Genomic DNA, 27,646 nt, shown 5'->3' with positions numbered 1-27,646 from the left:
TGCGGAATAAAATATGGGAAAGTCTGTTACAAGGATTGAGTAGTAGAGTTGCATGAGTGCTTCCAACCTTGAGGACAAGGTTCTTGAAGGGGACGGCAATGCAACAAGCCGAGTAACATGGGCCCAATCCAAGCCATGGATTATCCTTCTATCCTTTTACTACTTTTACCTTTGTGTGTTAGGCCTTAGACTATATTACTAGATTTTTGGATTGTAATAGGTAGTGGGCTTAGGCCCGTAGCATAAACTAGTTGCAGATTCTAATCTTATTATTTTTATTGTTACTGTTAGCCCAAGCCCAATACGTAAGTTATATGTACTGAGCAACTTGGCTTTGAAGAGGCATCCAGAACCTTAATACAATATTTTTTTATTTCTAATCTCTATCTTTTTTTTCTCTTGAAGGTTAGGACAATCTTGAATCTGACCATTTTCTTTATATTTTTTCTCATATTTTCTAGTTATATAAATACTACCTATCAGGTGTGTTACAAATTATATCTTTTTTTCTCTTTCCCAACATTTGTTTCATAGTGAATGGTGTAACCACTCTTTTCTTAACAAAATTTTATTTACTCTCATGTGCTGATGAGAAAAAATAAAAAATGAAATTTTTGGGTGTGGGATCGGGGTGTCTACCCGTGTGGCATTTTGTAATTTTGAAATTCATTGCTTTATCTGTTGCGCGTGTTTGGCGTGAAAGAGTTTTTGTACGGGTGGATAGCGAGTTCATTCTGTGCGACTTTTGGTGTCTTCGTTATTGTCATGGAGTACTGCCACTCAGCCAAATATTGTAGCGATTAATTTAGGTTTGGTTAGCATGATTTTTTTCGATTCAACACATTTTATTATTATAATTTTTTTAAATTTTTATATAAAATAAAACAAATATTTTAATTTTTTAAAATTTAAAAATAAAAATAATATTAAAAAAATATATTTTTATAATATTTAATTTAATTTTTAATTTTAATTTTAATAAAAATAAAAGATGCCTCATTAACATCATCGATATTTGGGCTATATTAAATTAGTTAAATTAAATTCATCCATCGTATCAGCTCCAATAAATTCATCTCACAAGTCACAAGTCATATATGATGCTTGTACTATAGCAGAGTCCCCCAAGTATATTTTTATCATGGAAAATGATTTTTCTATAACATTTTGTACAATACATTATATAATAATATGTTAAATAAGAGATATTTTTATAAAATTATATTACTAAAAAGATACTAAGATTTATTAAATTGTTTAATACTATCTTTTAGATTGTAGATTTAATTAAATAGGATATTAGTACTTATGTGATTCCAAATCAATTTAGTGATAGTTATTATTTCATATAGGTCTCAAGTTACGAAGTGTTATTCAAGAAGACATGCAGCGAGGTAAGTAATTTGATCACAAGTTTAGGATCATCACAATTCAGTTTATAGATAATTAGTATTCAAGCCAGTTCATTTCCAGCCAATTATTTATGCTCATGTCATATGCAAACATGTCATCCAGCATAGCATACTATTTTGTCATTCCGCATCATGTTTAAATTCAGAAATTATGATTATGTATGTAATATGTCATGCATCTCATGTGTATAAGACACGTAATCCATCTTAAATTCAAGTGAAAGATAAGATCATATCAGTTAATAAGATGGTAATTCAGATGCATGGTACCAATGCAGTTCAGTTTCAGGGTGGATGTGCAAGCTATGAATTCAGTCGTGGTCTACCATAGTATGCCAGAATACTATCAGCGGCTCGTCTTGCGGTCGCGGGATGTGGGGCCGGTGCATAACCTCGCACACAGGGTTAAGTGTGTTGGCCAGTTAGATAAATCAGATCAGTCAGTTAATTCAGTTGAACAGTCATGCATAGCACAAGCATCAGTATGAATAATCCTGATTTTAAACTCTCAGTATGAAAGTTTTTATAAAAACCTTATATTTAGTATGTTTACGTTGTGATGGATTCCTTGCTGAATCTTCGACTCATTTTTGTTTATTTTCATGTTTTAAACCACCCAGATGATGATGATGAATATGAGCAGGCAGACCAGGAGTAGAATGAGCATTAAATTTTTGTTTAGACTTTCTAAAATAAAACATGTTTTTATGACATGAGTTTCGTTCAATTTATTTCATTTAATATTTTTGGAAGACTTTTTATTAGACCTTTTCTACAAAATAAATTGTTGATTTCATTTGTGAAATTTGAGATCTCTTGCCAAATTTTATTTTTATAAAAAGTACGTGACACTCCTAACCTACGGGAAGAGGGTGTTAAAAGTAATATAATTTTATAAAAATATTCTTCATTTAATATATTATTATATAATATATTATATAAAATATTATAGATATATCATTACTCTTTTATTATTTCCTAGAAACTATACTTCAACGGTTTCTTTCCCGCGGCACGTCATGTTCTCTCCCTTCTCCTGTGCTTTCTCTCCAGCACACTACTCAACTCGTCCCCATCGCCAGGTTCTCCCCAGCCTGCTCACACCGAAGCCCCTTCTCACAAGTTTCATTTTCTCTTCCTCTCTTTCTCGTGTTTCATGTTCTTGGGTGAAATTCGAGTGTGAGATTTGTGAATCTAGAAATTTGGGTGAAATTTGTGCAAGCATACTGTGTTTTGCGATTTGTCTCTCTTTCTCTCATTCTCTGTCTCCCCAACGTGCGCAAACGCCCTGTGTTTTGCGATTTGTGTCATCCAAAACAGGTTACGCTTCTCACATCATGAGTAATTTCTCTCGTTCTGGATTTTTGTCTGTCCCTCGTTCCTTGATTTGCATTGTATTCTTTCTTTGTTCTGATGTTGGTTATATTGGGTTACTTTCATTTTTTCTGAGCTTAATGCTCGGCTATATTAGTTTGTGTTCCATGAAGCTTAGCATCTTTCTATCATCTTTTGTTATTCTTTTCGTTGAATGATTTGAAGACTTGAAATTTCTGGTCTGGGTTTTGTTTCATCGGCATTATATTTGCTTCATTTGGTTGTTCCATAGGAGTAGTTTGCTGATTTTATGCAATTAGTCAATATTCCGATGTTGGATATGATGGAATTCTATGATCAGGACCAATGTCACAAGTAAAAAAAGAAGCTTTCCTTTGGAAAGATTATATTTTGATTTTTCGCTACTATTTGTGTCACTATGAATGCACTTATGTGGCAATTGTATGGTTAGTAGCTCATCAACAGCAAAGAATTTGGCAATTTGTTTCGTTTCCTATCGACGAATTTCGTGATGTGCCCTAGCTGTATCTTCTGATATATATTATTTTTCATCTCCCTTTCTCTTTCTTCATTGATTAACCCTTTAGTTTTTTTTAATAATTCTTTATGTTTGTTGGTTGTGTTTCCAATTCTTGATTTATCTCCAATCTCCAGTTTTACATGGCTTCAATATTTTTCTGATTCAACGGCTATTTTTTTGAAGTCCAAAATCTGATATATTTTTGAAAAGGTTAGTGATCCGAGTTCAACAGCTCGGTTTAATAGTCGTTTGTCATTCTGCTCTGTTATATGAATTGAGCAAGGAAATTGCTTGGAACCCATGATAAGGCTTGTTAATAGGGTCCCTAAACGTGTAGAAGATGGGTATTTCCTCGTCATAAGCTCTCTCACAAGGCAGCTAGGTTGGAAGGAGTGAGCTCCCTCTCCCCCTCTCTCTCTTAACACATGCCATACAATAACACCTTTACACAATAAACTCACAAATTATTCTATATTTGATTGTGTTTTGCAGGGCCATGCGTGCATTGCCTTTGATGATAACTTGGTGTGACCAAATTATGAGAGACTCAATAAAACCCTTTATATCTGAGTTGAGTTAAATGTGACCAATTTATGGGATTTAAATCTATCTATAAGATTTTTTGAAGTAGATTGACTTCTACTGGAAACTAAATTCTGTCTTTTGGTGCTTTTTGGGAGGAATTCATGTACAAATTCGAACTATGATGAAAAATCCATCTGGTTACTAGTTCTTAGTTTTTACGTTTGTAGCCTCTATCACAGTGAATGTTCTAAACATAGAATTTCAGACGCTCTGATGGTAGGTTATATTTTTTAATTTGGGGAAAATTAAATCTGAACATTTCCACGTTGGGTTTGCTGCTCCATAATAGCATGCCTCCTGTTTTCCTTTTGTTCTTTTTTTCCCCATACAATTAAAGAACATATAGAATTTGCTTAAACATGCATTGACAATCTGTTTTCTGTCCTCTGGTGTGTCATTAGGTAACATTCATAATATGCATTTTTGTTGCAGGTTCGGCATGGATGGTTCTATCACGGTCATATGTAGAGTATTGCATCTCTGGGGTTGGCAGAATTTACGAAGAACCCTTCTCATGTACTACACAATGTTAAATCTTGAATTGAGAAGTTTGGAAGATTTCTGTATTAATTTATTAACACAAACCGGTACATGTGTGCTCTTATATACAAGCCAATCTCGGGAAACTGATTGTGAGAATTAACATGAAAAAGCTTAACAAAGCCCATCTTGAATCTTGTCACGGACAAAATGGCAATCGATCTATATGTTTTGTGCATTCATAAAAAACAAGATTGGTTGCTAAACGGATGGCAGCCTTGTTGTCACATTATCAGGCAGTTGCACTTGAATGAGGAACTTGTAAATCATGAAGCAAAGATAGAAGCCAAACTAATTTAGAAACGGTATTAGCCATTGCCCTATATTCAGCCTTCGCTAATGATGAAACTATGGATTGTTTCTTTGATTTCCAAGAGATAAGAGAGCTGCCAAGAAATATATTTTTATGGATCTTATGGTATCATGACACCCTGCTCAATCAAAGTCAGCAAAAGAAGTGAGTTTAAAATTTGAGTTGGAAGACAAAAAAGAGACCCTGACCAGGTGAATCTTTAAGGTACTGAAGAACTTTATAAGCAGCATGTAAATGATGTTGTCGACGGGAATCCATAAACTGACTCAACGTATGAACTGCAAATGTGAGATCTGGTTTGGTAATAGTGAGGTACAACCTGCCAACCAATCTTCTATAAACTTTGGGATCTTCAAGAAGAGGCCATCAGATTTGGACAAGTTGAGGTGTTGCTCCATAGGTGTTTTAACTAGTTTAGAACCTAAAAAACCAGTGTATGATAATATGTCAAAGACATATTTTCTCTTAGATAATGAAATACCAGTAGTGTTCCTTGCTACTTCGAGACCCAAAAAATACCTTAAATGTCCAAGATCCTTATGTTTAAACTTTTGATCAAGAAAAACTTTAAAAGCATTGACAGAATCTATATCATTGTTGGCAAGAAGAATGTCATCGACATATACTAATAACGCCATGAAACTTGAACTCTGAATTTTTGTAAAGAGAGTAATTTGTATTGGACTGTGTAAAACCAAGATCAATAAGTATGGAAGAAAACTTAGCAAACTACTATCTTGAAGCTTACTTCAAGCCATGCAAAGATTTATTTAGGTGACATATCCTCTTATCATTCCTATCACCAAAACCTGGAGGGAAATTCATATACACTTCTTCCAACAAATCTCCATGAAGAAAATCATTGTTGACATCTAATTAAATGAGATGCCAACCTTTGATTGTTATTTTGGAAAAAAAGACATTTAATTGTCACCATCTTAGCAACTAGACAGAATGTATCAAAGTAATCAATGCCCTCTTGTTGTGTAAACCCCTTAGCAACCAATTCAGCATTATACCTCTCAAGTGTTCCATCAGACCTAAGCTTATCTTTATAGACTCATTTGTACCCAATTGTACTTTTACCAGGGGAAGATGAGTTAAAGTCCATGTGTTATTTGTTTCTAAGGCTGTAATTTCTTCAGCCATGGTAGTTCTCCAATGAGGAATTTTAACAGCTTGATGAAAGAATTTTGGCTCAAAAGTAGTGTGATGGGAACTAAGGTGGGTCTATTCTTAAAGATCATTTACAAGTTTCAGATAAGCCAATTACAAGATCAAGAGTCAAGAAGATCAAAGAAACAATGCAAGGATTGGTGCAATCCACTTGGAATGAAGCTGGCAAGAGCCCAACACTTAAGATGGGCTTGAAAGAGTGAGAACCTGTTTTGATCCACTCGATATAAGTTATGGAAGACGTGAGCTAGAGTTATTATTTGGACCTTGTTTAATTTATTAAAATGGATTATTTTATTAGTTATAAGAATTAGTCTAGAATAATGGGGTTTGAGGATGTTTGGCCCACATATGTTTTATGTTTTATGAACTAGGGTTTCAAGAGAAGTTTTTAAGGGTAGTTTAGGGATTGTTTTAATTTGCAATTAGGGTTTCTTTTGAGAAGGCCTTGTATTTAGCCCAAGGGTATGTTGGGAAATGATTTTATGTTAACTTAAGGTTTTTGGGGGATTGAGATATGTAAGTTGTTGTAGCCAAGTACTGTAGCCAAGTACTGTAGCTACGACACTATTCACTCAGGAGTATTTTTGGAAGATGGGGATTTACTTTGGCTAAGGTTTCAATTAGGTTTTGGTTTAAATACTCTTTGTAGGCTCATTTTAATGAGTTTATGAAATTTGATGAATTTATTTATTGTGAATTGAGTTTATCTCCTCTTGTTCTTGAATGAACTTTTGAACTTATCAAAGGTAAATCATAACATTTGTGGCGTTCTTCTTTATAATTTAGGTTCTTGAGACAAGTTCTTCACCGGGTCTAAATTTTCATATAATCTAGGTTCTTGAAACGAGTTCCTCAACAGGTCTAAATTATTCATTGGTTTGATTTTGGCTTTCTTGGGTGAGTTTTCAAATTGATTGTGGGTTCAAGAGATTCTATTCCCACGAGTTCATATCATAGTAGAAAGAGCTATGACAAATGCTTTGTGTTTGGATGACAAATGAGAATATGAAAGTGAATTAGAAAGAGGATAAAGATTACCTGAGACAAAACTAATTGGAGATGAAGGGGAGCAAGCCTATGACGATGCCATATGGCAATAAAAGTTCTGCAAATAACAAGGTGGCATGTGTGCTTGAGAAGATCTTCTAGGAGGAGGAACATGTGAAAGAAAAGGAGTTTCAAATTGGTCTAAATGAACATGTGAAGGCTTAGTAGAATCACATGGATTAGGAATAGAAGGATCAATATTAAAACTGGATTAATTAGAAATAGGCTGAGGAAGGACAACATAAGGAGTCTGAAAGGAATTAATATTGTGAGACAAATTTTTGAAGGGAAAAATTTGTTCATGGAAGACAACATCTCTTGAAACAAAAGCTATATGAGCATCAAGATCATACAACTTGTAACCTTTAATAGCAAGAGGATAACCAAAAAATATGCATCTTCTAGCTCGAGGAGCAAATTTGGACTTGTTATGAGCTAATGTAGAAGCATAGCAAAGTGATCCAAATACTTTGAGATGATCATGTGAAGGACGTTTGTTAAAGAGTAACTCATAGGGACTTTTATTGTTCAACAAATGGGAAGGAACCATGTTGATCAAGTACACAACAATAAGAATAGAATTTGACCAGAAATGTAAGGGAATATTTGATTGAAATAAGAGAGCACAAGCAACACTTAAAATGTGCTGGTGCGTCCTCTCAACTACTGAATTTTGCTTAGGAGTAGCTACACAAGAAAGTTGGTGAATTATGCCTTTAGTAGAAAAAAAAATAGGCATGACAAATTCACTACCATTATCTGTTTGAATAGCTTTGATCTTAGAATGGAATTGAGTTTCAACCATAGCAACAAAATGATCATCTACTATGGTTAAGAAATATTTGAAACCATCTAAGGATTGAGATTGAAATGGCCCCCAAATATTACAATGTATGAGCTCAAAAGAACAAGTAGATTGATTTTGACTATGTGAAGGAAAAGGTAACCTCTTGTATTTAGCAAAAGGACAAACATCACAAGTTGTGAAATTATTAGCAGTATATTAGGAACAATTAAAGACAACAATTGCATTCTAGAAAGAGAGGGATGTCCTAATCTCTTATGCCAAATATCAAAGTAAAATGACTAGACTGTAAAGCAAAAACAAAATTGGAAGACAAATCTTTTGAGCAAGCAACAGGAGAATCTGGTTGTTGCAGCAAATAGAGTCCTTCTTTGGCTTTACCCCTCCCAATCACTCTCCAATGGATGAGGTCCTGTATCATGCAAACAATCACGAAAATTGATTTAGTGAGCTTGTTGACAAAGAGAAGGTTAAAGTGAAATGAAAGTACACATAACACATTGTGTAAAACAAGATGAGGGAACAAATGAAAGAGCCAATATGAGTAACTGGTGCAGAAACTCCGTTTGGCAATTTAACAAACAAGTTATGGACAGGTTGAAAAGAACTGAGGAGAGAAATAGAATGGACCATGTGATATGTGGCGCCAGTGTCGATGATCCATTCATCATAAGGAATTGAATTGACATGTGCTTTGCTAATTGAAAAAACAGAATGTGGAGAAAAGAAAAAAAACTTACCAGAAAGTTGGTGAAGTGGAGATGTTACCAGATTTGCTGTTTGTGAGGGGGAAGCTGAGGACTCAGGATGAAGAAGAGACAAAAGTTGTTGACATTGCTGTGGAGTAAGAGGCATCGAGGGGTTGGATTCAGAAATGGCAACTTGATGTGTAGAATGTATAGGAGGGACAAAATTGGAGGATTTGCCTTTGGATCGATATCCAGGAGGATATCCATGCAACTTAAAACACTTCTCCACAGTATGCCCTAGAATGGAACAATGAGAGCAAATAGGTCTGCGAGTGTAAGTCTTGGCCATGTGAACAGGTTTGGCAGAAGAGGAAAGAGCAGCAAATGGTATGCTTGGAATCAAAACAGATCCTATGTCACATTGTCGTTCTTCCTGAAGAACAAGAGAGAAAACCTTGTTGATAGGAGGGAGAGGTTCAATGAGAAAGATCTGACCTCTTACATGTGAGTAAGAATCATTTAACCCCATCAGAAAACACATGACATATTCCTGTTGATGCATGACCATCAAGGTGCATAAACCTCCACATGAACAAACAGGTAGAAACCTTTCATCTGAGTAAAATAAGCACTAACAAAACGGTCATCCTGTGTAAGAGATGCAATAGATTTTTGCAATTGAAAAACTTGAGGGCCATTACCTTGAGAAAACCTCTCTTTAAGATCAGACCGCATCTCCATGGCATAATCGACATAGATGACACTAGCAACAATCTCTTTAGAAAGAGAATTAAGTAACTAGGAAAGTACCATGTTGTTGCATCGAGTCCATGACTAAAACAATGGAGAAGTATTTGGAGGAGAAGGAACAGAGTCATCGATGAAGCAGACTTTGTTCTTGGCAGTTAATGCCATGAGCATGGAATGGCGCCATGAGTGATAATTATCACCTGTAAGAACCTAAGTAACAAGTATTGATCCTAGACTATCACCATGATGAAGGTAATACGGATTGGAAGGATCTGCAGGAAGAGTAGAAGAAGAAATAGAGGAAGACATGTTTACGCGGGAAAGAATTCAATTGATACCATGTTAAATCTTGAATCGAGAAGTTTGGAAGATTTCTATATTATTTCATTAACACAAACCAGTATATGTGTGCTCTTATATATAAGCCAATTGAGGCGGGAAAAAAAAATATTTTAAAACTAAGTGAACTAATTGAACCTAGTTCATAACTAGACTAACTAGATTTTAACTAAACTACTTCTAATACACAAATTCCGTCTCCTCCCCTGAGGGCTATTTTTAGACCGTCATATGCAATGTGCCCGAATTGGCGTATTTTCAAACCGTCATGTGTTAAGGTCTAACGATTAAGATTGCGTATTTGTATCTATTTATAATTATAATTTGTGATAATGTATTGTGACAATTTGTGATGATGTTGTATGGGGGCAAACACTGTGAAAATGAAATTGAAATTGAAAATGATTGTTAGAGATTATGAAAATATGAAAATAAAAATAAAAGTACTTAAAATAGAAAAACTTGTAGTATAAAAAAAAATAAAAAATAAAAAAGGGATGAACCCAGGCCAGTGCTAGCTGTGATGGGGTGCATCACTTGTTACCATTTCATTAACACGTTCAAGTTATAACTTTTGTTATGCTCCAAGTTTTCAGAATATAAGTTTGGTATTACATTCTTGCTTAATTAAGGTTGTTTTAGTAGGATGCGTAATTGATGTATTTGAATATGTTAAGATACTTTATGCAAGTAAATCGACATTTTTCTTGAAGTGCAGCCTCCACAAAGGAGAAACGTCCGGCCGCATGGAAGCCTTAATTAGGTTATAGTAAACAATTAGTCAAGTCTGTAACAAAGTAGCAGCAAAGAATATTATTTTTTTATAAGCTGCATCAAAAAATTAGTTCATTAGAAGTTAGTTTCTTGTAAATTAAAAGGAGTTGATGGAAAGTCAACATTTGGATGCTCCATTTATCTGCAAACCGGAATTGCTTGCTCTATTTGTTGAACATCAAAAGGAGTTCATCAGGATTTAGGTATTGGAAACCATTTGTTTGCTCCAAATATTTCACTTATGCACATAAGTCATTAGTTTTATGCTCTGTTTGCTCCAGATATTTCAGTTTTTAATATGGTTTTAGTTCTCTTATTTTCTCTCTTTGAATTAATTTATAATTTAGTTAAAGCCTCTAGTTTTGTGTATCAAACGCATAGAAATCAGTGAGTGATTGTGAGTTATCTCCCCAAGCAAATACATTGTGTAGATAATGGAATGCATGACAGATATGATTAAATGCATTGTGAAGTCTGACTTGGATGTAGCCCAAACAGATGCATTATTCGAATCTAGTGTATATTCATAAATTGCACAGGCATTTTTTAGTGACTTTGGATAGCTGTTTCTACATAAATTTACAAACTACAGCTTTGTTGTGGCGCCCTCGACCCCCACGTGTTATTTTTATGGAGTTCGTGACACCGGGATGATGACCACACGGATCACGCACCCCAAAGACCAGTACTCAAAGTGTGTATAACATACATAAAATGTACAGTAATTTTCACAGCGGTGAAAATAAAAGGGACTGTCTTTATTAAGTACCAGAATTGTTCATAAAACAGTAAAATAACTTTACAAATATTTTACAGTCTTCCGTCAGATAGTTTAAAGAAAGCAAATAACATAAGGGAAACAAGTCCCAAAACGCTGAACAACATAACAGCGACTTAAGCTTCTGGCAGAGTCGGTCCTTCAGGTTCATACTCGGGCTCTGCGTCAAACTCTACGGCACCATAAAACGGAACCGTAGGGTAAACACCACTATGAGATTATGACATCTCAGCAAGTAATTAACCAAAATAACATCCAAGAGATTTAAAACACATTTATACAAACACGTGTTCCCATGCGGACAAAATAACAACTTACATTCATTTCCCAAAAATATCATTTTTATTCTTACACCCAAAAATCTCATTTTTTGTCCCAATCATATTTATTATGAATTTACGCATGCACCACGGTCTCCTCTATGGACCTTCCGCACACCCTGGCTCTCTTCGTCACATCACGGGTAACGTCCATGCATGAGACTTCGTAACGAGCAATGCTCGATTCTGCACCCAGCGCGTACATGGCCAAGCATCCTCTAACCTCGCCAGCCAAAGGTCACAGAATCGGTACGAGAGCGTTACCGTCTCGTCCGTTCCCGTTGTCGCCCTGCGACAACTCAGAGGACGTCACGTCAGTCTGTTAAGCTCCCGAGTGACCAGAGGAGCTCCACCGAGATAATGCCCCATCTCGGCTTGGGGTCGTGATACACACACACACCCACGCCATTAATGACAATAGTCTCAATTTCAATAGACAACATGACATCACAGCACAACACAATTTATTATAAACGATAAATATGCATTGCAGTAGTTTATTGGAATAAATATTAAATATTTTATTTATATATAAAAATAAACCTCCATTTACAATTACACAGTTTTACAAATACACGCGTATTCCCGTTCATCACTCCGGCCCAAGGCCTAAATCCAACAACTCCAATTTAAACATACCCAACACTTCAATGGCTCAAGGCCCAATTTCCAACAAAACCAACAGTTCAATAATTTACAATGAACAACAGTTATAAAGTCAATTTAAATCACTTGAATTTTTCGATGGAAAATTACATACACACGATGAAGGGTATATCTGAAAGATCACTCAAAGACGATGCTCAAGGCGGCGGCTCAACGGAACAGTGCCCCAAAAATTGGGTTTTTATTACACCGCAACAACAACCCAACAGATAAATTTTCTCTCTCAATTAAACAAAACCAAGTACAACAGAAATTCAAAGCTCTCGGATTAAAACACCCAAATTCATGAATCACCCGAATCACCCAAACCCACCAATTCAGATATGAAATTCACGGATTAAATCCAACAACACTCGGGTTCAACCAAAACTCACAAATCAATTTCACAATTTAGAAAGAGGTGAAATGGCTTGAAAGAGGATGAGTATTTCCAAAAATAATCTGAGGGAATCCGTGGACTAAATATAGACTAGAAATGGCAGTGTTGAAGAGCTATGCGTCGCTCGGGTAGAGAAAGATGAAATCGGCATCAAGCCGTGGGGGACAGAGATGAAATCACGCGGACATGTGGAGCGGCGGTGACGACAGCTCATTCGGAGTCCAAGCTTAACGCCACCGAGATACTATGGAAGAGTGAGGTGGTGGCGTGGGGATCGGCAGCTCGACAGCAAGGTTTTCGGAGTCACTACCGAAAGACACGGAGTGAAAGAAGCAAGGTGGAGGTGGCGGTTCGCGGCTGGCTTGCGGATTGAAGTCTCGAAGTGGCGTCGGCAGCAACTGCGTGGAGAGCAAGCTACAGGTAGAAGAAGGAAGAAGAAGGAAGAAGAAGAAGAAGAAGGAAGAAGAATCGGGAAGGAGAAGTAGCAGAGTGCGGCGCGAGAAGAAAATAAGATGGAGCCCTAGCTCCATCAAAACGACGTCGTTCCAATAGTAGGGACTGGGTTCTCACGGGCCGCACGGCTGGGCCATGTTCCGCACAAGGCCTGGGCCCCCTGCTGGGCTGGGATAGATCTCGGGTCACCAAAATACACACACACACCCACGGCCCACAGAGAAAAACACATACACACACAGCCCAAATAATAAAACAAGCAACTAATAAGCCCAAAAATAAACACAAGTCCAAAAATAATAACAATACAAATAATTAAAATAACATACTCTAAAATAAATTTAAAATAAAATACCAAAACAAATAACATATTTAATTAACACATTAAAATAACAACATAACACCTCAAAATAATAAGGATTAAAAATTCAAGTTAAACTAGAGATCTCACAACCTCCCCTCCTTAAAAGAAATTTCGTCCTCGAAATTGCCAAGTTCCTAAATTGATTCCAAAACATGATACAATACAAAACTCTAATCAAACTTGAGAAAGAATACAAATATTCAAAACTACCCGAATAAGTAAGGGTAGAACTTCCTCATGTCTGCCTCTCTCTCCCACGAAAAATCCTGGGCTAATGGATCTCCCCAAGATACCATAACTAGAGGTATCGACTTGGATCTTAATTGTTGCTCCTTCATGTCAAGGATCTGAGTTGGAACAACTTCATAAGTGAGATCAGACCGGAGTTGAATGCTCTCTGGATCAACGAAACGTGGCTCTTGCTGACCAAAGCTCTTTTTTAAAGACGACACGTGGAAAACATCATGAATTCCACCAAAATGTTCTGGCAGAGCAATACGATAAGCAACTAGTCCAACCTTCTCCAGAATCTGAAAAGGGCCAACATATCTCGGACTAAGTTTCCCTTTCTTACCAAAACGCTTAACACCTTTCATTGGAGAAACTTTGAGGTAAACCCAATCACCATCCTCAAATAATAAATCTCTTCTCCTCGTGTCCGAATAGCTCTTCTGACGACTCTGCGCAGCTGCCATCTTGTCTCTTATAATTTGAACCTGATTCTTCATCTCCTGAACAATATTCGGTCCAAGTAGATTCCCTTCGCCAACTTCATCCCAAAATAAGGGAGATCGACACTTCCTCCCATAAAGAGCTTCATAAGGGGCCATTTGAATAGTCGCTTGAAAACTGTTATTATACGCAAACTCTATAAGCGACAGATGACTTTCCCAACTTCCCTTAAAATCCAAAACACAAGCTCGCAGCATATCCTCAAGAGTCTGAATAGTGCGTTCTGATTGACCGTCGGTTTGAGGATGATAAGCACTGCTGAATTTCAACTTGGTGCCCAAAGCTGTTTGCAAACTCTTCCAGAAGTGAGACGTGAATCGCGGGTCTCTATCTGACACTATACTCATGGGTATTCCATGAAGACGTACGATTTCCTTGATATAAATCCGAGTCAAAGTTCCCAAAGTATCAGTGTTAGAAATAGGTAAGAAATGGGCGCTTTTGGTCAACCGATCAATAATAACCCAGATTGAATTCTTTCCACTAGGTGACCTTGGTAAACCAATTACAAAATCCATTGCGATGTCGTCCCATTTCCACTCAGGAATAGGGAGTGGTTGAAGATAGCCAGCGGGCCTCTGATGCTCAGCTTTAACCTGCCGACAAGTTGTACATTTCGCAATAAACAAAGCAATGTCTCTTTTCATTCCCTCCCACCAAAAACTTTTCTTTAAGTCTCGGTACATTTTTGTACTTCCAGGGTGAACTGAATAAGGCGCTGCATGGGCCTCTGACAAGATTCTTTCTTTAAATTCTGAATCTTCAGGAATCACCCTATGATTACGGAATAAAAGAATGTCATCTCTGCTTAGACTGAAATGCGCGGGTCCTTATGATTTCTTGACTCTTTCTTTAATATCTAACAACTTAGAGTCATTTTCCTGCAGAGTCTTCAACTCCTCAAAATCAAGAACTCGGATATCAAGAATTGAAGTCAACACCTCTTTCTGCTGAGAACTAGTGGTAAGAAGTCTCCTTATACCAGAAAGAAGAGAGTCTAACCCTGATGACTCAACCTCATCAACTGAATAAGACTTCCGACTTAGTGCATCTGCAACCAGGTTTGCTTTCCCTGGGTGATACTTAATCTCACACTGGTAATCACTGATTAACTCTAACCACCTCCTCTGTCTCATGTTAAGATTTTTCTGCGAGAAAAGATGTTTAAGGCTCTTATGATCAGTGTAAATTTCACAAGTCTCGCCATATAAATAGTACCGCCAAATTTTGAGAGCGAAAACCACAGCTGCTAACTCCAAGTCGTGCGTGGGATAATTCTTCTCATGATCTTTCAATTGGCGGGATGCATACGCCACAACTCTTCCCTCCTGCATAAGCACACATCCCAAACCAAATTTGGAAGCATCACTAAAAACTACATACGGCTTATGAGGTTCCGGAAGTGCCAAAACAGGTGCTGTAGTTAACCTTTTCTTCAGCTCCTGAAAACTCTTCTCGCATTTGTCGGACCAAACAAACTCAACATTTTTCCTGGTAAGAGTAGTGAGAGGTCCAGACAAATGAGCAAAGCCTTCTACAAACCTGCGATAATAACCAGCAAGTCCTAAAAAACTTCGAATTTTGTGCACCGTTGAAGGACGTGGCCATGCCAATACAGCTTCGATCTTACTTGGATCAACTGCTACTCCATCCCGGGACATAACATGACCAAGAAATTTAATCTCCTTCAACCAAAATTCGCACTTGTTCAGATTTGCAAAGAGTTGATGATCTCTTAACTTACCCAAAACCAATCGAAGATGGCTGGCGTGCTCTTCTAGTTCTCGAGAATAAACCAAAATATCATCAATAAAGACTATCACAAAGGAATCTAGGTAGGGTCGGAATACTCTATTCATCATATCCATAAATGCTGCAGGGGCATTTGCTAATCCGAACGGCATCACTTTAAACTCATAATGCCCATACCTACACCTAAAGGCAGTCTTAGGTATATCCTGATCCTTTATCCTCAATTGATAGTATTCCGATTTTAAGTCAATTTTTGAAAAAGTAGTAGCACCTTGAAGTTGATCGAATAATTCATTAATCCGAGGTAAGGGGTACTTATTCTTAATGGTTACCTTATTAAGTTCTCGGTAATCTATACACATTCTGAGGGTACCATCCTTCTTTTTAACAAACAACACTGGTGCTCCCCAAGGTGAAAAACTAGGCTGAATAAACCCCTTATCTACCAATTCCTGTAATTGACTCTTCAGCTCTTTTAACTCTGCTGGCGCCATTCGGTACGGGGCCTTATGAACAGGTGCCGCACCGGATTCTAGATCAATGGCGAACTCCAAATCACGAACAGGTGGCAGGCCGGGCAAATCATCCACAAACACATCAGAGAATTCCATCACAATCGGAATATCTGCTACAGATTTCCTCTCCGGAAGTGCAGATACCACATGAACCAAATAGGCATCTGCCCCGTTGGTCCCAATCTAGCAACCCCAACTCCGTGGCAACTTCCTTAGCTTCTACAGTGGAGTTTTTAGCTTGCTCCAGATATCTCGACACAAAATTCATGTCGTGCTTAAATCTCAAAATCCCCTTAGGGTCCAAAGATGAAACCCCAACATTAGCCTCATTAAGGTTAGCCAAAACTTTCTTGAGACGCTGAGCTGAAACCTTAAGCAATTCTAGCGCGGATTAATGACGAGCCTCCATGGTAAACTCATCCTCCACTATTTCACAAATTCTGTCCATGATTAAGGGTTTTGCGTACCTGGCACAACTTCTACCATTCCGAGCAGGGGAATGATAGTGAAAATTACAATAGTGAGATTTCGAGAAATCTCAGTAAGTAAATAAATAGCATGTAACAGATATCGTAAGCATATGAAAGCAAACTTAACAATGAATGTATGGACATGATACTTGACTTATGCATTTGACCTTTCAAAAGACATCGTGTAAAACATGACTTTCAAAACATTTTCTTTCACAAAACATTTTTTCATTTCATACTTGTTCATTTAACATACTTGTGAGCTCAAGGCCTTTCTTGACTTTTAACGTAAATTTGGATACCTCACAATTCCCCTATACATCATGTGTTCCCCACTAATTACCGCATCAACCATTGGTCACTTTGACAAAGGTGACTACGTTTTATCTTGCATATTACAGCAGCTCGCTTTTCACCTTCATCATAGTACACCTACTAGTTTTAGGTGTGATCCCGCTCCAGTATCCTTTTATTTTAGGAACCATTCAAGATTAGTTGACAATACTTGACAGAGGAATTCCACTAATACATTCCATCGTCCCAGCCTTTGAGATCGTGATAAAAAATTTTCTTTTAAAAAATGACTCTTTTTCTTTTCAAAACATTTTTCACAATCCCAATGCATGTGACATGACAATGAAATTTAGAATTTCATGAGACACATGCAATGTCGAAATGCTTCATCATAACCAAATGACATTCATACGTGCAATTCCAATACATTTCGTGTTATGACTTGAAAATATTTGAACATGTGAACATGTTTATTTATAAAAATTCTAAGGCATTCCATATCAATCAAGAAGCATACGTTCAACAGTTTCCATGCAGTGATCGAAACATATAAGTTCTAGCACACTCAAGAATCGATCTTAGCTCATTACACTTCAATCACAAAAAGATCATATTTTATCCATAGTAATAGCCGAGATCTTTAAACTTGAAAACATGCATTCCAATCAATTTTCATGAACTTAGAATCTTCTAATATGTAAAGCAAAACCTTTAACAATGAATACTCATGGGTGGCCGAAACACCTTAGTGATCATAGAAAAACATTTTCTTAAACTTAGTCTCATACTAGATTCGGTTAAGTAACAAACATTCATATACAAAACAAACATAGTGCAAACCGAACCCTAGCATGGCTTCTTATTCCATTTTCATAACATAATTACAATCCCTAGACCATTCTATTTATACATGAGATAGTCAGTCTAAGAAAAGATCATAACATATGGAAGAAATATCAATGTCACATATAATCACATAAAACCGAATCAACCAACAAGTTCTCATGACATATACCTAAAATATCCAAGTACAAGTTAGATGTTTACTTACAAAAAAATTGTAATAGATAGCAAGCAAGCTGAAAATACATATAGTACTAGTTAGGTTCATCATTCAAGAGAAACCCTAACCCATGTCTTCAAATGTTGTGCTCTAGATATCCTTTTCCAAGAAAAGGCTCCCAATATTCGTACCTTCCTTCCTTGAATCTAAAACTTACCTACAACAAAACCCTAGATCATAGAGATACTAGAGTTGTGACCTTCATCCTCAAAGCATCATGCTTTTAGGCATAAAACAAGTAGGGTTGTATCTATCTTTTTTGAAGAAAAATCCTAATCTAACCATGTGCATAAAAACATTGGTTTATATGGAAAAACCTTTCAAAACATGAGCCAACTCTTTCTAGCTCAAATGTGTGTGTGAGCATAAGTTCTAGATAAACTTTGTTAGAAACTGAAACTCCACCCTTTGAAACTGTGCGTGTGTGTGTTGGAAGGGTGATGTTGGCTTCATACCTTCTATGATTCCCCTTGGAAGTATCTTCTTACTTTACTTATCCTTGAAAGAATGTTTGGGTGAGAAGAGAGTATTGTGAAGAGTGTTTGGATGGTGAGAAAAATGATAGAAAGTTGGAGGAGAAAGGGTGATGGCCGACCACCTCAAGAGCAATTCTTAAAATGACTAAAGGACTAGGATTTTCGGCTCCTCTCCCTTTTATAGGCTCAAAAAACTTCTTGCATGAGCCAAGCTCATTACATGGATGCCAAGTGGTGTGTCACCCCATGACCTCTTCCTCTAGCTCATCATTTGATTGTATTAGAAACCAAATGCACCTTTTTGAACAAGTGGCGTGGCCTCCTGAAAACCGAAGCCTCACTTCCCTTTTCGCCCTTCATTTTGTGTCTTGGCTCAATGAATCTTGTAGCTAAAGGTCTTTGTCAAGCTAACAATCTTCCTCAATCTCCTACATGTGTGCATGTGTGCCAAGTGGCATGTGAGGAGTGTGTGTGTGTGTGTGTGTGTGTGTGTGCATGGGCAACATCCCTCTCTTCCTTAGGAGATCTTCTTTCACCAACTTTTTGAACAAGCATGTGATCGGTCCAAAATTGCACAACTCCCTTTGCCCTAGCCATCTATCTCAATGTATCTTACACAATGTTCTTCTAGAAATCTTTCTAGACGTGTAGGCCTTTCTTCCCAATCTTGATTTTGCCATTTTCCAAGACAAACTTTTTACCTACTCTTTTGCATGCATGACACATGGCAAAAAGTAAGAATGTTTTCTTCCATTTTCCTATAGTTGTCATGGAAGGCCCTTGGCTTTCCCTATACTCCACTTTTCCATAACCTTATCATTCCTCTTTTAGAAATTTTGTCCCATAGTGACAAGTGTCACAAAACTTCTGCCCACAAGCAAACCTTCTTGCCTGCGTGACACGTGGCAAGAAGATGGATGATCTTCTATGGTTGGCGTGTAAGATCAAACCATAGATCTTTCTCACTTTTCTTCCCTCATTTCCATCTAGATTCATCAAGTTCTAAGTATAAGCTCTATTGGATAACAAGTGGCATGTAAGAACTTGAGTTGGGCGTGAGCCCTAATTCCATTGGGCTTCAAACCCCAATTTCCTATGCAGGCCAAAACTCTTATGGGCTGCTGTTGTAATTAAAAAAAATATACGCAAAAAGCCTAGAAAGTCTTGTCGTCACAATTACATAGGTGCTTTTACATTTTGCTGCTCTTGAATATTGCTACTCTATGCTCTAGTAGTGACCCATTCTTTTCTATTGTCCTTCCAAATGACCCTTACACGTCCTTCAGTTGAAGCATATGTATTTTTCTTTTTGTCTCACATGATTTATTTGCCATAGCACAAGATCTGCCTTTTCGGTTTCCATGTGGTTAGAATATGTTTTTCAACAGCCCACTAGAAATTCACTGGTATAATTTTTATTGACCTTAGGAATCTCGTGAAAACCCTATAAGTTTTTACGAATCAACCAATTGCTCAGGTTTTAGTCTGTCAGCATAATCAGTGTTATCACTCACTATGGTGCTAGAAATATGAGTTTAATTATTTGAGGTAGTTAGAAGTGTCAGAATGCATTATGGTCTCTGCCATTAGTCTCAGTGGATTATTTAGGATTTTATGGTGCAATAGTTCATTTTCATAATTCCGAACAAAACGTCGGTTGAAAATTGTGAAATGATTTTTAGGGGCACTTCGGGATTGAATTTCGGTAAACGATTTTCATTATAGGTTAATATGAATATTTAGTATTTTTCAATACTAAGTTTTTTATGCATTCTATTAGAGTGAATAGTAATCTCGATAAGCGCACCCACTACAGTGTTTTCAAAATCACAGTGTGGAATGTCCAAATTAGGTTAGAGAAATCTTATTTGGACACTTGGCAAAATCTTAGCGACACATAGTGAATGGTATTAGACACTTGACACAAAGAGGAACCCTTAGATAGATTTGTGAAGGAAATCAAGGTGTGAGATCATGCTACCTAAGTAAAGCTTTGTTTTATCTGTTCAACCAAATTGTGCTAGACTAAAGAAGGTTTCAATCCTAGTGAAACCCAAAATGGTTGGAATCCAATTGAAACCCCAAAAGTTTGGTTGAAATCGAAACCCTAAACGGTTTCCCAAACCCTAAAGTTGGCCTCCAAACCCTTTATAACCTGATTTCTAGCATTGTGTTTAATCACTTGATTAAATCACTTCTACATGTTTTTAATTAATCAAATCCTTATTATGACATCATTATCCAACTTTTTAAATTTTGAAAATTTGATTGGGCCAAGAAAAATTGGTTTTGGGCTTGATAGCATCTCAAACCCTAACCAAACTCCCTTTAAACCCGAAATTGAAACCCACTTGGTTGGGGCCCACCAAGGCCCACGAATTTGGCCACCTTGGCAAAACTTCTTGAAGAAGTTTCCTCCCCATATGGCAGACCATCCACTGCCATTGGCTGCACCCATTAGTGTCTTGATGTGAAGGAGAAATCCACTCCATCAACCTCCATCTTTTACAGCTGCTGCAGGTAGTCCTTTGCCCTCATTACTCTCCACTTTATGTCACATAGTCAACTCCAATCAAGGGTCTTTCAAGTCCATAACTTCTCTCTCCAGGAGTCTAAAGTCGTGCAAGACACACTTCCCTCCATTTTATCACTTATTTTCCCCCGTTCTTAGAGAGAAACCCAAAAGAGCTCTCTCGAGCAGATTTATGGGTCTTTTTACATAACCATTTTCGACCCTTTATATGTATTTTCTCACAATAACTCCTTAATAAAAGTTTTTCATATTTGTGTCTAGTTTCCGTGAATATATTATTAGTCTCATTCCATACTCATTTGTCGATCAAAAGTATTTTTAACTATGGAAATGTCATTTTGTGCGTGAAACAGGAGAGTATGATATGTTTTGGAATTTTTGACCAAGTTAATGGACATATCGTGGTCCGAAAATTTTATGGAATGTTTTTAGCATGTGCATATGAAATATCATTGAGGTTTTGTTGCATGAATAAAACTTTTGATGATAGATTTCCTTAGTTTTAGAAACTTGAAAACTAGAAGTGGAAAAAAAGTTTTTGTTTTGTGAAAGTTTAAATATTTCATGGTTTAATCTTATTCCAAAGGCTTTGATATTTTTATATTATGATCCTAAGCCTCTCATATACATGCTAGGATGTTATTTTGAATATATTTAATATTAGTTTTAAAGATATGATTTTCTATGCAAGAGGATTTTGGTTTGGCCGAAGATTTGATGTTGTTTGGCCGAAGATTTGATGTTTTTGGGTTAGATCCATGCTTTGTTGAATTTTAGCATGTGATTTTAAGTTTGATGATTGGATCTTCTTTAGGACAAATTTTTAAACCATGAGATGTTTTAGTTTGAAGATCACATGTCTTTAAGACATAGATCAAGAGATTGATCAAAGTTAGTTGAGAGAAAAGTTTTTGTTTCGGATTAAGTTTAAAACCAAAAACTCTAAGTGTTGTTTTGTGGTTTTTGGTGACTTTTGTTTGATATTTTAAGTGTATGGTTGATCTTAGGATAATGTTATGAATATGTTAGAAATAAGATTTGATTTTTTTATGAATTCTTGGAGATGTTTTTATTAAAGTCAAAAATTGTGATTTAAGGGTTTACTTTTGTAGTTTGGGTCTTTTTACAAAACGTTTGGTATTGATGATTAGCTTTTCTTAATGGATATTTTAAGTATCTTTTTAAACTTAGGATAGGAAGATCTTTATTACAAAATTTTGGTTTAATCATGAGTTTTGAAACTTGAAAGAATTGCAACCAAAATCAAGATAAATGGCCTATGTAGGTTTCGGCTCTAGTGAGTTTTATATAGTTATAAATGGTTTTAAATTTTTTTGATTTGATATTTGAGTTATGACAAAATTTACATGGGGAATGTAAATTTTGGTAATTTTTGGGGTTAGGATGTGAAATCTTTAAGTTAGCGGTAAAATAGTCATTTTCTCACATATAGAGAGTAAAATTACCATTTTACTCGAAGTTGTCTCTTTTCACATTTTTAATTGTTAGTAATTAAATTTCTAACTTTTAGAATACTCTCTTACAGTTTCTCGTGTTTCGTATTTTTTCTCATAGAATGCGACTATCGAGGTAAATTAGCTCTTAACTTATTATCAGGTTACTGTGTATGTGTGATGGGTAAGGGAACTACAGTTTATGTTCGTATGTTGTTTTATATGTCATGTCATACTATGTCATCTCATGTTTATCTATTACACGAATTATTCTGTCACGAAATACTTATCTGTTAGAGCATCCTCATTTGATTCTCCATCTCTCCCCTATCTTATAATTTAGGGATTATTTTAGGGTTTTGGAGAAAACCCCTCTCCATCCCAATCCCCATTTTGCAGTTTGTCTATACAGTATCTACAATCGTTCTCCATATATGGGGAACTACTGTACATCCCATTGCCATTCGACGTCTTCTTCGTCCTGCGAAAGCCTTCTCTCTCGGTGCCCATTCCCTCGCAACACCAACAGACGCAACCCCTCTCCATCAGCAATTTTCGTAAGTTTGATTTCGGTTTCTTCAAAATCAAAACTGTTTCACTTCCCTCATTTTCCCTCATTTTTCTTAGAATATCTCTCTCCTTCTCTATTTCTCTCTTCCCATTTTTCTTTCTCTCAACGCCATGATCAAGGTAAACATAGAAGGTCTTCAACTCTGTCTCTACCTCGGTGATGTCTTCGCTGTTTGACTGCCGAGAAAGTTATGGGTCACTTCCAATGATTTGCATTTTGTTTTGATTTTTCTCACTCAGATTCAGTTTATGATTTTGGGTTTTGTTTGAGGAAACCGCTTCTCATTTTTATTATTGCATTGCCATTGATTTCTCGTGCTAATTTTGGCTCTCTTCATTGTTTGGTGGCCAAGAAACACCATGGAATGATTTGTAATTTTTTTTCACTCTCATTTATATTTATGATTTTGGGCTTTGTTTGAGGAAACCGATTCTCATTTTTATGACATACGTTGCTATTCATTTCTCTGTATTATTTTGGCTCTCTCGAGTGTTTGGTTGTTAAGAAAACACTGAAAAATTATCTCTATTTTTTTTAATTACTCTATTTTTCTCATTGCTGTATTGACTGTTGGCTGTGTTGAGTGTTGAAATGTCGAGAATTTGATGAAAAAAATCACACAAATTTAAGGGATTTTTGGGGAGAATTTGGTGGAGTTTGTGGTTATGAAATGTGTGGAGTTTTTTGTTTTGAGGAGAATTTGGTGGAGTTTGTGGTTATGGAATTTGTGAGGTTATTGGTTTTGAGTAGAATTTGGTGGAGTTTGTGGTTATGGAATGTAATTTATCATTGTTTGTGGTTATTCATTCATTAATTTGTTAATTTGTTGGGTTCTTTGCAGTGTTTTGTATCTCTCGGGAGAGGGGGCTGTTATTAGGTTGTGATGATGATGTTATAGTGCGTGTTAATTCACAAGTGTTAATAAGATCCTATCGATATGACGGGATAATCCTTACCCGGATTGTCATATTGCAGTTTCTGGTACTTTCCAAAAAAGGCAATGGACGTCAGGTGGGGTTTTGTAGCCATCCGATATGAATGGCTCCTTGCTTACGTATGATGTCAATATTTCCACTATTCTGAGCCTCATTTATTTATAAATTCGATATGAAGGAACCTGATGGGAATGCTCTTATTTGGCATTATTGTGATTTGCATTGTTGTTTGGTTGTTGTTTTGTGTGAATATGTGAATTGATCAGTTCTGTTAGATTTTTTTTTTTTGCTGTGTCATTGTTTGAGAAAGTTATGTTATGATAACAAAATAATATATAAATTAAACCCCATCGGCTGTGATGATGACAAAACCTAGTGGGGATACAGGAAATTTTTGGTCATTTCCTCAATGGCTAGGTAACCCAGACGGCCAACAAATAGTGGCAACCGGTTGTTGCAGCCATGAGAGGGTGGCCAAATTTCGTAGATGTCACCATTTGGTTCCTAAGCCGGTGATTGGAAAAATCCCAAACTTCATACTTACGTGTCTAACATTTCAATGCATTTTTAGAGATAGATTCACAAGACCCTGGACATATGTACTTCACCAACCTCCTGAGTGAAGATCGTCAACTAGACCCCACTTACGGTAGACAAAGTGGAAACTCTCCTATGACTGTTGATGACTCTCCACCCTTACTCCATAACGATCTTATCGGCATTAGGAAATCAGTCAGGGGTGCGAGCTTCACCCTCGAGGAAGACAAGTTACTTGTCTCCGCATGGCTTAATTGTAGCCTTGATGTCGTCCAGGGAACAGACTAAAAGCACTCCAAACTGTGGAAAAAAATTTATGAATACTTCCAGCAATTTAAAAAAACCACAAATGACCGGACCATCAAGTCTTTAATACATCGGTAGTCGGTTATACAAAAGGCCACAAATAAATTTTGTACGAAACTAGCTCAAGTTGAAGGATTGAATCAAAGTGGTATGACCGAACAAGACAAGGTAAAATATCTACACTCTTACTTGTTTTATGAATATTTAATTTTTTTATACATTGGTTTAACATAAACTTTTTTGTTTACATGCAAGTTTGACAAGGTGAAGGTTATGTACGCATCGCTAGAGAAATGCTCCTTCCAGTTCAAGCATTATTGGCACCTGTTAAAGGACCAACCTAAATGGATTTGGCGTTCCACAAAGGAGAATCCAAAGTGAAGGAAGACGATGTCCCCGTCCTTGATCCTGACTCGATGTTCGGGCACTACAGTGGATTCCGTTTTTGATCTAGAGACAGATAATGTGGTAGATAATGACGTGATCAAATTGGACCAATAAATGAGAAGGAAAGCTTAGAAAGGAAAACGAAAGGCCCAAGCCACGTCAGCACAGGAGATTGTTGGGCTCAGCAAGCTGAACTATATGCTTTTGGAGGAGTCATGTGCTCAAGAGAAAGGGTATTTTCGTCTCAAGGCTGAAAAAGATGGAGTATGACAAGGAGAAAGAGCTAAATTTCATCCGTTTCGAGGATAAAAGACTGAGGTTGGACGCCGAGAAGATGGAAAATGAGAAGGAAAAATAGTTAAATAAAATCTGTTAAGAGGACGAAAGACTGAGGTTGGAAGAGGAAAAACTAGAGCTGGCCAAGAAGGAAGCGGATCGGCGCATTATGATGATGGACATGAGTGCCATGCCAGGACTGCAACGATTATATTTTTAGCAACTGTAGAGGGACATCATGGTGAGACGCAATGATGTGGGACATTTGGATTGATTTTATTTTATTTTTACATAAAAAGTTTATTTCTTTATTTACATATTAAAAAAATTACTATTTTTATAATACTGATTTTGGTTTGAAAAATAATACTGTATTTGGTAGTCAAAATCGTATAAGTATTTAGTAGAATGTGATATTTGAAAAAAATGAAGATAATAAGACAAAATAGTTAGTAGTTAAGATTGTAAATGGAAGTGAGAGAAAAAAATAATAAAGAAAGAATAGAGAAATATTATTTATTAGAATAGAGATAGGGATGGGGAATGAGATGTAGAAGATTTTTGAAAGATGAGTAAAATTTAGGAAAAAATTATAAGAAATATACTTTTTAGTTAAATTATAAGAAATTTTATGGGGAACCCAATGTGAATGCTCTTACACAATATATTCTGTCTCATGTTACTATCTGTCATGTCACGTAATATTTACTGTCACATGTTATGCAATCTTACAAAATATTGTCTGTTACATGTTATGTCATATTATGAAATTTTGTCTGTTACATGCATGCCATTAAGAAATATTGTCTGTTATATTCATGTCTCAAAGTATGTTATGTTTGTCGTCTTACGTTCATGTCACGTTATGCTATGTTAGGACTTCTGTCTTTCTGTATTCATGTCATCTCGTCTCGAATACTGTTTGTGTATCTCGAGAACAGTCTTGTTAAGTTATTCATGTCAATCACGACCCTAAGTGCTAGGATGAGGTAATATTCTAGTGGAACTCTTTTGTTCACACTGGAGTTTCTAAATAGGCGTGAAATTCCTTTGGTTGACGAAGTACAGTTAACAGGTTGAGGCCTAACTGTATGGTCACCGTAACGCACCAACCACTAACGCTGATGAAGCCATACTTTATTTTACGTGTGTCTACAACAAGTGTGGCACAAACAATTGATGTGGCCATAACAATTGTGGAGCATATATTACGTGAGATACAACAATTGTGACACGTAAAATATGTAGGGCCATAGCAACTGTAGAGTACATATTAACGCACTCACAGCTGGTATAGATACTTGTGTTGTGATGCGGTAATAGGCAGGGATACACGACTCAAGGGGACCCATGTAGAACCCATATGATCACTTTATGATTAAGTCTACTGAATAAGATTCTAAGTTCATGTATTTCACGTTCAAGTCATGTTTCACGTTATGTTATGTTCAAGTTTACGTTCATGTCAAGTTTCAAGTTTATGTCACGTCAAACTAAGTTTCAGTTCAAGTTATGTTAGCTCATGCCATGTTATGTCAAGTCATGTTATGCTTATTATTTCATGTCATGTTATGTCAGGTTATGATATATTTACTATTAACTTTGATTGTACATTCATGCTTTTATTGTCATGCATACATCATTAACCTGTGTGTAGGTTTTTTTGTTAACTTGCTGATATTTGTAATCAAATCTCACTGTGGTAGTCCTAACTACCATTCCTCCCGAATGATTGATCTTGTTACAGGATCAGAAGGAGAACCGGGAATCAACCAATTGGAAATGATCGACTAAGCAAAGGTGCGACGTAGATGTAGTTACCTCAGGTTACTACTTGTATTTGTAGAGTTCAATCACTATCACTCTTTTGTTTACAACCATTTTGGACTAGTGTTGTGATCTTAGTTGTTTAGTATGTCTGTTTTAAGTATTTGGAATAGTATAAGTTTGGTGCATAGTATTGCTAAAAAAAAAATCACTGCGAATATTACATAATGTTAGATGTATGTTAGGAACATTGAATCTTATATGTCATGAACGGGAGCAGGTAACCTTGTGTTGTATGTTCCGACGCCTCAGATATCCGTCTGATCCCAA

The 27,646-nt window shown here is 36.5% G+C and overlaps 1 long non-coding RNA gene across 2 annotated transcripts; it reads left to right on the top strand.

The window, feature by feature from the left end:
• Window positions 1-2,384: 2,384 nt before the first annotated feature.
• On the top strand, window positions 2,385-4,436 carry LOC121253876. Of its 2 annotated transcripts, none has more exons than XR_005938516.1 (2): window positions 2,385-3,659; window positions 4,285-4,436. It is a non-coding gene; the product is annotated as an uncharacterized LOC121253876 (long non-coding RNA). The 2 variants fall into 2 exon arrangements; XR_005938517.1 differs by lacking the exon at window positions 4,285-4,436 and adding an exon at window positions 3,760-4,008.
• The last annotated feature ends 23,210 nt before the right edge of the window (window positions 4,437-27,646 follow it).

The sequence above is a fragment of the Juglans microcarpa x Juglans regia genome, chromosome 3D, assembly GCF_004785595.1.
Source record: "Juglans microcarpa x Juglans regia isolate MS1-56 chromosome 3D, Jm3101_v1.0, whole genome shotgun sequence".
Taxonomy (NCBI): domain Eukaryota; kingdom Viridiplantae; phylum Streptophyta; class Magnoliopsida; order Fagales; family Juglandaceae; genus Juglans; species Juglans microcarpa x Juglans regia.
The sequence above is the reverse complement of the archived record's forward strand: the minus strand, read 5'-3'. Positions and strand labels throughout refer to the sequence as shown.